The sequence below is a fragment of the Falco rusticolus genome, chromosome Z (genome assembly GCF_015220075.1).
Source record: "Falco rusticolus isolate bFalRus1 chromosome Z, bFalRus1.pri, whole genome shotgun sequence".
In the NCBI taxonomy this organism is placed as follows: Eukaryota; Metazoa; Chordata; class Aves; order Falconiformes; family Falconidae; genus Falco; species Falco rusticolus.
In genome coordinates this window covers 22,405,373-22,417,096 of record NC_051210.1, presented here as the reverse complement: position 1 = coordinate 22,417,096, position 11,724 = coordinate 22,405,373, and positions in this window count along the sequence as shown.

Genomic DNA, 11,724 nt, shown 5'->3' with positions numbered 1-11,724 from the left:
CGATCACTGAAACACGAACTGCATTAACTGCTCTTCTCAGAGCTCGTTATCCATGGATGTTATCACCACCTTTCAGTGCCAACCCAGACAGCTGCAAACTGTTTTGCAAGAGTTGCAGCAGGAAGAAATTGTGCAGGTCCAGGGAGGATAAGAAAAGGGATTTTCCTGCTCCTGGTTTTACAAAAAGGAATGTAGAGGGGGACAGCCCGTTCTTAGGCATTGAAGCTAGCATCATGTAGAGTGACATGGGTCAGACCCTGCCAGACCCTTGCCAAGTCCCTGCTGTTTGGCAGAAGGACCCACAGGTTGTGCGTTCAGGATCCTTGATGCAAAAGGCAGAGCTGCAGAGATGACAGCCTGCACTCCACAGTACAAGACAAGATGTAGCAAAAGAGAGGAACAGCTCACTAGCATGAATCCAGTCTAGTCCCATATTTCAGTCAGACCCCAACCAGCAGTAACTGCTTAGGGCAAGAGCATAAAGCATGATGCAAATATAAAGCAATCCTTTCCCTAGCATGCAATCTGGAAATCAACCATTTAGGGGCTCAGTTGCATGCAGACTGTGCGGTGTTTCCTTGAAGTTTCAATGTAATGTGCCTAATCCCTTTCTAGACCTACTGGTACTTTTAGCCACATCAGCCCTGTGGCTAAATTGCAATTAACAGTGCAAAATGCAGGCTAAGTACCACACGTAGCAGTGACAGTCATCACAGGTGATGACCCTGTAACAGTGGGGTCATACTCATTGGTTCCTAGTGATGGTGCAGCTTCAGCAACAGCTTTAGCATCCCCTCCCCTAGCCTGTGCAGTGGCTCCAGCTGCCTTGATCTGAATGCTAGCAATGCAATTCTGCTCTTCGACATGTGCAGCAGAAGCATACATTTTCCTGGAGAGCTTCCAACTTTCAGCTCTTCTGAAATAGATAATAGTTTTCACACTGAACCAGTGTATTTATACAAACATCTTTCAATAACTTACCTCTCAGATTCAATTTAGTTTGTTCACTCTGAAGCACCCAAACACATACATTTCTTATTTTAATTGGAGGTAGTATTCTTGGTTTACAGCCAATTGGTGTTTAAAAAAAAAAAAAAATCCAACTAATGATCCTTTTGGAGGTTCTTTGTTTGTTTGTTTTCTTTTAACCAAGGTGTTAAATGGAGTTCTAAAAAGTGGGGAAGCAAGGAACGTGGAAAGCCACCAACTTTCTCATTCCAGCCCTTGCTTGGCAGAAAGTGGAAGAGGGACAGACCTAGAGAAAACAGTCAGGGTCTGCAGCAGTTGAGTGTTTTGTTGTATTTTTGCCAGGTGTAGCTTATCCCATACAGTTCAGCACCTGCTACAAATAGGTGATGGCAGCTCTGCATAAGCTATGAAAGCCACACAGATACAGGTGTGGTCCTGAGCCTTCGTTACATTTCATACACCAATCTTTGCTCCATTTAGCAAAACAGAATTTGTGCATTAATGGCAGGATTTTTCCTTTAAAGGAAAGCTTTTATGAGCTGAACATGTTTTCTCATATAGTTCTCAGCACTGTTCCCTGCAAGACCATCCAACAAACACTTCTACTAGAGAGACACAAGGGTTCATCAAGAAAAGACCATGTCAAATTTAAAAGATACAAGTCCAACACTGTTTTGATTCCTTCTGCAAAGAATATTGAGTCATATTTATTTTAAGTCTGCTGTTTATTTCGGTTTATGAAAAACAGTGATCCCAAGGATTATTAAGCCCTCAACACTATTAATCAAATAAAAAATAACATCAAGAGTAAGCAAAGTGAACCCTAGAATTTTTTTAACCACTAATACCAAGTTTTTGCAAGGCATCAGCTCAGTTCATCTTTCTCAGAGATCTTCTTTTTTCCTCTGCCCAGCTTCAATGCCTGAGGCTCTATTTGCACAGCTGTTGAACAACCTGAGTTCCCACTGCTGCCTCATGAATGCTTCACTTTTCCAAACTGTGAATGCATAAATTGAGACAAGCAAAATAAGTAAATGCATTTGAAATTAATGGACTTGAGTAACTTATTAGAAGTTGGTGGATCCTGGTGCTAGCAAGATAACCCACTCTGCCTCTCGGGTATTTCAGTAAAGATAATTGTAAATGTAAATTATATTTTCAGAAGGTGGGTGGTTCTCTCTTGTGGCCTCAGCACTTCATGTTGCAATAAATTGGCAGTTCTCAGATCACAGCCTTGTGAGAGATGGCTAGGAGAGCAGCTGGGACCACTAGCTTCCACCTTTGCTCCTAGAGGCGAGACTGCACTGCACAGATGCTGGAGCACCTGTATGCACATTGCTGGGACGTATCCTCCCAGCTGAGCTGCCACTGGTGCCATTTCTGTTTGCATTTCATTCCTCCATTACCTGGCAGTGGAGGAACCCCAACACCTCACCAGACTCTTCAGCAGGCACCGGTGAGGACTTGTGGGTGGTGGTCCTGCTGCTTCTCAGCATCTTCTGCTGCCAGCCAGCCATCAGAGGAACACACAAGCCCTTGCTTCCATCCTCCCCAAAACAAGCAAACCCAAAAAAGAAAACCCCAGCTGTGAAGTCTGGTCCAGTAGACCTGTCTGCTAAGCAGGTGGCAGGCAGGAGGTGTCCAGACCATCCACCAAGTCATTTCAATCACTGCTGCCACTCAGCCACCAGTCTATAGCAGCAGATAGCCTGGGAAATCAATTCTCTTTACAGACACTGCCCCCCACCCCACCCCATCACAAAGCAGGGGTGCTGAGGGTCTCCCTGGAGCGCATTAACTATGCACAGAGCACAGGTGTGCTCCAGGGCTTGTCATGCCTCCAGCAGCATGTGCCAGGGCAAAAGGGACATTTACTCTTTCCCTCGCCAAGGTGTGCCCTTGTTCCCAAAGGCTCATAAAACTAAAGTTTAAAAAGGGGAGAGGGTAAAGAGAAGGGGGCAGAGAAAAAATGTTTGCGTGTTCTTTGTTTATTGCGGTTGGTTACATTAGTTTCTTCCTGAGGATTTTGAGAGCATCAGTTCAGTTTGACCAGACAAATGAACTGCAACAGGACCTGCAGAGATCAGAGCTCAGTAGGCTGCTGGAAGTAAGAAGATATTTGATATTAAAAAAAATTATAGATCCATATACCAGAGAATTGCTATAAACATCATCATGGTAGGTGGGAGAGGCGGGCGATGTAACAAGCAGCTGCACTGTCAGAAGAAGTTTAAATTGATTTTTGATCCCTTATACTGTCCCACAAATGTTGGTCCTTCTCACCAAGTAGTGACTGTGCTGCTAGGAGATGGTGTGAGCTGTAAGAAATACATTTTAGGAATTGGTCTTAAAACAATATGGAAATGCAGTGAATGCAACATAAACAGTTGTCTGCCTAACAAAGTCATCCTTGTGGAGTTTTCTTGTAAAACTGCTGTGTCAGTTCCAATTAATACTGATTTTAATCTCCACTGAAACCATTGTTCCTTGGAAATGAAGCAGGCATTGCTTTCTCACAAGCTTTGGCCAAGATTATCATCACACTTGTTTCACATCAGTCACACACTTCACCGAGGGCACACGTCCTGCCTTTTTTTCAGGGGAAGCAGGGAGCATCAAGTAAATCTTACCCATTCAAATGTCTCCATGTTCAAGTAACTTACATTTTAGCAAATGCAGACATGCTAAAATGCTATGGCAACACTGAGGTTATGACATAGAGGAAGTAAAGCAGTAAATTCAGCGTGAAAGATTACACACTGGCTGCTTTTCCTGTTACAAAAGAAAACCACGGGGCCGTGACCAGGCATACTGTCAGTCTTCCCACCCAGTCTTCCCACTCATGCCAATTCATTTTACTGCATAAGTGCTATTTAGCAGCTCCGTAATGCTTTTTCACCTGGTTTCCCAGGATAATTTTTTATTTTGTGGTTTACTCCCTCATGCATTCACATTGCCTGAGGCCAGATCATACCCTCAGGTAGCTCACTCCTATCAGCAAAGGAGAGCTAGAAATCTATATTGTGCAGACATCATGCTTCTCAGCTAGTTTTCTTGCTAGAAGCTTTAGTAAGTCTTGTATCAACAGAAATAAGGGCATGCCCTGGTCTGGGTTACAGCGTGACAGAGCACACTGCAGCCGCTGGTTTCCCAAGGAGGTGGCTCCTCTATGGACAGCAAAGGGCAGGAGAGTGCTCCAGTGTCTCCTTCCGTGGTCTGGCACTGAGGTGTGCTGCTGATCAGCTAGCCACAAGTTTTACTAATTATGAAGGTATTTATAGGATACAGCTAGCCACAAGTTTTGCTAATTATGAAGGTATTTATAGGATACAGGCAAAGCTGTAACTGCATCCTCTGTGTCCTGCCCCAACCTACAGCCAGATCTCTCCGACATCTTGGGCAGAGGTTGTGAAGATAATTTTTTTTAGGGGAGATGTTCCATAATGCTTTACAAGAAGTTGAAAAAACAAGATGCATGTTCTTAATGACAAATGACCCACTTGTTTGCTTCACTAAACTCAAATTCATGTGACTGACTGCAATGCTTAGGTGTGACAGATGCTGAGGTTGAGCTCACTGAGGAACAACTGGGTGAGGCCACCTGGCTTGTTTGAGTTTCAGTCACAGAGGTTTGCACTATTGTATTTCACAGACACGCAGCCTCTAAAAGATACTGTGCCTTTTTTCCTCTCTAACACTTTTTCAGCTAGTTTAGTTGCCTTCAACTGCAACAAAATTTGCTTTCCAGCAGTGTTCAAATAAGAGTCATTTTAATGCTCAAATTACCACATCTGAATATGGACTTTTGTAACTATTAACCCATTTTCATACAAACTAGCAAAACTGACAGTACTGCATGTTATTTAAAATAACTTTACTCGAAACCTGCATAACTGCTTTTTAACTAATACTTAAAACCACTGACATTGTCGGGTATCTGCCCCTAGCATTTTGCTGTAGATAAAGCCCCACAGCTCCCATCAGTGCTAATTCACAGTGATTCAATGCCAAAGATGCCGACTGTACCAAGAAGCATTGCTGAGACTGTATTTTCTCATTGCAGGTTGCTTAGTGACCTATCACTAAAACAAACGTAGTCATTCGTATATTTAAAGAGTAGTCTTTCCCAAAGGGTCCAGCATTTTGCAGGCACACCTGTTACTTGCATGCTTGAAATTTCTGTCCTGAAATGACAGGCTCGATGTCATACTCCAGCTGGCTAATGCTTTTTATAAGGAAGTCGTGGAACATGTGTGCAATCCTCTGACTCACACTACACATCAGCTTGGCTTAAATCACACTTCAACGTGCACGTTGTCAGACCCACCACAGCAGCAAGTGTCAATAAAGCACTACCTTTCCCAGACACATGCAATTTATACATTTGTTTCCTATTTCTCCATCCTTGATGGAAACGCTACCTCTCAATAAGTACACTGTTCAGTTAGTTGCATGTGAACAAGGGCACGTGGCAGTATCTGAGGGAAAGGGTTTCCCACCAGCTGGGACACAAATCGTCCTGCAATGTTGGGTCACCCCACACACCCACGACAGGGCTGAGCACGGAAGTCCTCCTCAGGCACTGGAAGGGCTCTGCTCTGTAACAGTCACACCTTGTGTTTGATGGCTGGAGGTTAAGCGATGAATGTAGGGGTTGTGTTGGGAGGTTAAAGATGTGTGGCAGCCAGTGCAAGCTCCAGTAGAAGGGCCCAGGTATACGGGGTTGCTCCTTCTTACACTCAGCTTCAAAACTAGCTGAAGTCTGAGTAAATACTGAGCAATAGATTTATGCAATAAGGCTTTAAATATCTGTAATAACAGAGTGAATGACACCAAAAGGATGGCAGCTGAAGAGTCACGGATATACACGCTCACATCTTGTCCTTCTCAGCTCAGCCTGTCACCCACAAACCCAAAAAAGCTGCAAGCCCAACAAAATATATTTGTGAAGGCAGACACTTTATTCAGAAAATTCCAAACGCAAATGTTTCACAGGAAACTTTTCTTCAACCCTTCTGTTTGCACGCTTGATGCTGGCAAAGCTGACAACAGCCTTTGCTGCAGGACTGGGACGACAAAAACAATTAATTTCTGGCCCAGCTGTTGAAAGCCAGAAGGTAGGAGGGCAGAAAGGAGGCCCATCCCCAGGAGAGGAGTGCCTGAGGATGCTGTGGCACTACCAGCTCCTGCATAAAACTGCAGTCATCACTTCTCCTCATGGTAAAGCCAGGTCTTTTGCCTGGCTCATTTCAGAGCAGTGTGTGGGGCAGTATGCTTATGAGGGATACAGTACGTCAAGGACCAACCTCATGAACAACATGCAGCATTTGCTTTCTCCAGAGGCTGGTGCCAACTGGGGCTGAAAGAGGCTCGGAGCACCAGCACAAGCACCAGCAGCCCCCTGCCCTGCACGCACACTCCACTCCCCTGTAACTAGCACAGCTAATTCCCAGCCTCCCCGCTTAACACTCCCTGCTTTGAACAAAGCTCTTCTAAATTGCAGTTTTCTTTTCCTCCCTTCCTTCAGAGCATGTCCGTTAACAGGCACCTCTAAGTCTGGCATCAGCTGTCAGAGAGGTTTCCTCCTGAGTGTGTTTGCAGAGCTCCCACTGTGAATGTTTCACATGCACAAATGAATTGAGTCCTCTCAGCACACCTGTCATACCTGATTGTGGCCGCCTTTTCATTTCAGAGCTTGATAAACATTCCTAACTCTGCCTTCAACAAGCTGTGCCTCTATTCCTTTTTTCCTTTTAACTTTTCCATGTCCCATTTGAAACATGAAGGAACTGATTTTTTAAGAATACAAAACAGTCAGCTTTATCATATTTCTTTATATGTTTAAAGCAAGTCTTTCCTGCCGACTTCAGTTACATCTGTGAAAACAGAAGTGCAAATGCCCAGTGTAACTACCCTTGAGAATTTAGGTGGAAGCCAGCTGCTTTGCAGCACCAAAATCCCATACCAGAGTCAGGTGGCATCCAACTGGCGAGGGTAGTGGTCAGGCCCTTAGCCACAAGGCTATCTGTTTGCTTGTCCTGCAATTGTCAGGCCCTTTTGCTACACATGCTTCAGCTCCCGCAACAGCAAACAGCTTCCTTTCTTCCAAACACAGCCCTGACTCACACCCAGGATCACATCCTGTCCAAGGAACGAGGAAGGGGTTTGTGAATAAAATAACCTGATCATGTAATTGCCAGCAGCTTGATCAGCCATGTGCATGTGGGAATGAAAAATGAGACTGCTGGCAGTCCTTACTGAATTTTTAATTGTTTGACTTTGTCATCATATTTTCCCTCTAACTTTGCTCTTCTGCATAATTATATACACACATGTCTATCCACATGAAGAAGCTGTTCAGAGAGACTAGATGATGCTGGAAGAAGTGTGGGATCAGAGAAGTGAGCGCACTGGGAAATTAGGAGTGCATCCAGTGGCTGAATAATAGTCAGAGATGAGGAAGCATCAAGGAGTAATAAGACAAATATTGACAATCAGAAAATGCTGAGGAAGGAAACCTGCAGCTTGTTGATCTATTAAATTAATATTAGGGGAAGAAAAGCACAAATCCGAATAAATAAATACATCTGAAACAGTGCATGCAACTTAGAGGTGATGTGTTTGTGGAGCTTACCCTCCACAGGCTGGCGCATTGAGCCAGCTGGGGAAAAAACCAGAAATACCCCTGCCTTGGTCTGACTCTGGTAAAATATGTGTGCAGTTCTACACTGAAGCGCATAAATGAGAAATCTTTCTCCCCAAATATTCAGCAGAGAGGCTAGACGATTCTATAAGAAACATTTACCATCAAGATTTTCAAGACTCAACTGGATCTGAGGCTTCCTGACCTGGCCTCCTACCTGGCCACACTTTCAGCTGTAGGTTGAATAAGAGACATCCTGAGTTCCCATCTAACCTAGGTAATCCTGTGGAAGCTAACTAACGGCACCAGCAGCTAGAAAACATGCAGTGTGTCATGCATACTTAGCATCTGGCTGAGAGTCACATGTAAAGTAGATTTCCAGTCTCCTTGACAGCAGTGAAGCTGCTCACAGGAAGAAGTTGAGCAGAAGCATGTTCTTAGTTATCAGCCTGATTTGGTGGGCTGTCATACTATAAAGTGCGCTGTTCCAAAACCACTCTGACCTGTAAGTTTCCAGCAGCATAACAAGAACGAAAGCTGGCTGAAAAGCATAAGACCACCAAACCCAGGAATTTGCCAAGGCATGTTGCAAATACATTTTTGAAAGCTTTTTGTGTGTTTGAAAACACAATGACAGTTAGCTTAATCAGAAGTTCCCTGTACTCTGTGACAACCTAGATTTTATATTATTAAATGGCTTAACATGCCTGGCAAAATTTCACTTTGCACAGCAGTGTACACAGTGTATTCCTATCTCTGTATAAACAATTTAATCCTATTCTAACACACTGTAGTTTCGTAAGTAAGCATACCAATAATTCAGAGCCTTGTAGCTGCAAAATCCCCCCACGAGCAAGAGAGGAGCAAGGGAGGAGCAAGGTAATCACACAGTCTCACTCCTGCGTGCCTTACAAGAATGCCCTTTGGGGCTAAGGACCATGTGAGCCACTAGGAGAAGCAGCCCTCCTCAGAAATATTTCCCCCATCTCCCATATCCATGGTGATCCTATTACTGGTTGTCCCCATTTTTCTGTGCATCTGCATCTTCACACACAAGGTACAAGAATATAATAATAAAAAAAACCAATTCAGTTGCTTCCACCCCTCTTGACTTGAGAAATTTCTTAACTTTTCAGGGGATCTGTGCCAGACTGCAGGCACAACGGTCCCTCTCTGACTTATGAAGCCTTACTCCTACTGATGGAAGGCAGAAAAATTCCTTGCTGCTGAGCCACTGCACCTCTTTCCTCTTCTGTCCTTCACCAGTTTGGCCATGTCATTGCAGTCTTGCATGCTGTCCATATTATAGTTGGCAAAATCTAAAGAATTTGACTCCAGAGTGCTCTGAAACGTTAAGAAATACCTTGAATTCCTGAAGAACAGGGAGAGTCCCAGCAGCCTGCCATTATAGTGCTGTATTTGCACAAGCATTTTGATGGCACAAACCTGCCTATATCAGCAAGCCCTTACACAACATAGACTTCTTCCCAAAGAAGAGTCTTGCCCTCAGAGGACAGCAAAATGGCTGTGGCAGCTGGCAGAACACATTGCCACCAGCCCATTGGTGACTTCTGTACCAGGGAAGAAACAAGCAGCACAGGTACCCTTCCAAGGGAGGTATTAGCCTCATGGCTCACCTTCAACATTGGAAGCTGAAGGAGGTCCCCAGGAGCACTGTAGAGGGAGTTCATGTGAGCCAAGTGCAGATCATTGGGGGAACTGCATGTGGGCATGCTTACAGCACTAGGTGGGAGACAGCAGGAATCAGGAAAAACAAGGAATATGATGGCACCCTCCTAAGCTTCACTAAGTCTTGGAAGCCAGTGCAACACTGTTAGTAATCCTGACATTTCTTTGCCTTTCCTAGAAACTTTAGCTGGCATTTGCATTGTTAATAATGCTGCCATGTCATTGTGACCTTGCACCGTTGTCATCCTGGAGACACGGCTGGGAAACAACTTGCTTCTGAATGCCAAAGTTTCAGGCTGTCTGCAGATGTGAGACCTCTGCCACTGGTTCGCTCCCAAAGGCTAGCATCACAGACACTAACACTAAAGTCTGCATTTAATTTAAAAAACCCACAAGCCTGAAATGAAGGAGCAGGCAAAGGGGATGTATCTTAGTTCTGCAGCCTGCAGTCTCCATTCCTTCCTGTTGGTGATGCACTGGGAATTTGCCCTGTTTCAGAGGTGTCTCTTACCAGTACATGTTCTGCAACACAACCCATAGCTAGGGACATATTTTAGTAATATTACTATTTGGTAATAACTGGTAGCGCACACCAACTGCACCACACTTGCTGTATTGCAGCATTTCACTAGGCATGATGGAGAATTACTGTGCTTTGAACTCTCAGACACGGGAGACACGCCAAAGAGGCTTCTGGTCTTCATTTCTGTGAAGAATTAGACAAGTTCTCAGTTCAGCAGTTTTGCAAGTGAGCTATTTAAGCAAACTGCACTTCCACTTTGCAGATAGTATGATCATTTTGAGGTAAAACACAGTTATGTTGTTGGTAGCTCTTTTTTACATACAGTTATTCCATTTTGGGGAAAAAAAGCCAACTTGCAAAAGCTTTTAAGAAAAAAAAAAAGAATCCTACAAAACCTGAGTCTGTAGGTGTTCCTCTCAAAACCCTCATATCTTTATCAATCTTGGAAAACACTTTTTTTTTTCCTCTTTCCATTCAATGAGCAGCCTCAATGGAAATGTTCTGTGAATACGTGCCAGGCTTCATCTAAGATACATCTGCGGGGGCAGCAGGGCAAAAGTACACATGGTGGCTTGCAATCAGTTGCAAATGCTCACAGCAGAAAAGGAAACAAAGGCAGTTTTTGATTTCTTTTCCCTTCTACACTATGTTGTCACACATTTTTCTAACCATGCTAAAGCAGAAAAATAGTTCCTACTTACCCATATATGCAGTTGCATCATATGCCATTAAAGACACAAAATCCAGTAATCTCTACGAAAATTAGCTTTCTCCTTGGTGAGTAGCTTTGTCCAAGTGCATGTTTTTCTCCATGGCCAGTTTCAAACAGCCACACAAGCCATAAAACAATAATGGTTAACACTTCTGGTTCTCTTAGTGCCTCAGTTTAGCTATCTGGTATCTCTGCAGTTGGCTTAATGACTTTCAGGCACTCACTTCGCCTTTGCTACTTCAGGCAAATTAAAAGAGACATGTTAAAAGCAGAGTTAATTTCTAAGGAAGGTTCACAGCTCCTGCAGCAAAAATATAGTCCACTGGCTCAGTATTAGATCAAATGTAGGCATGTACGTGTAATAGAAGGTCAGTCTGTTATTTAATTTGAAATTTAGACAAAATATGTAAGTATCTATAGTGAAGAACAGGAGAGAGTTTGAAAAACAGGGATGTTAGTTAATCCTTGAAAACAGTTAAACAAGACGGAGCCCTGGGAGGAGGAACAAGACGGAGCCCTGGGAGGAGGAACAGACACTGTAAATGCATCAAGCTAAGAAATAACAAGATAAACTCAAGTTGAACCAAATGGTTAATGAGACCAAACAGAAGATTACTGGAACTGTGTGTGAACTGTCCTGCTTAGCATACTAAAAGAACCACACTCAAGCAAAGACAGCCCCCTCCCAACAAAGCCCCCTCCCCACAGAACATGAGCGGTGAAAAGAAAGAACACTGTACCTTTAAATGGAGACAAGGCTCCCAAGAACCCATGAGCATTAAGTGTGACTGAATGTAATTGTTCCAAGTGCATAGAATGTTTTACTGTGGGTTAAGAGGCGTGTGAGCTTTGTGGATTTACCACCTAGTGCCCATCTCTAAGCAGACATGCAACAAACAAATACCCTGTCTCTGTGTGAAGTTGGCTCTTTGCACACCGGGTAATGAGACAACAAAAAGAGCGTGCTTCCCTATTTATAAGTATGTGCATGCCTATGCACACAGTGTTCTGCTAGACACGCACATGCATATTTATGCCATGAGCTATACACGCTCATTTTGATGTAATACAGGCACACTTGCTGGGCCCTGCCTGGTTAACGGCAATGGAATGCCTTAAGCCTCTTTCAAGTTGTAGTTCAGCACCCACATGTGCTCAACCCCAGGTGCCAAGTCTAGGAGCTTCAGG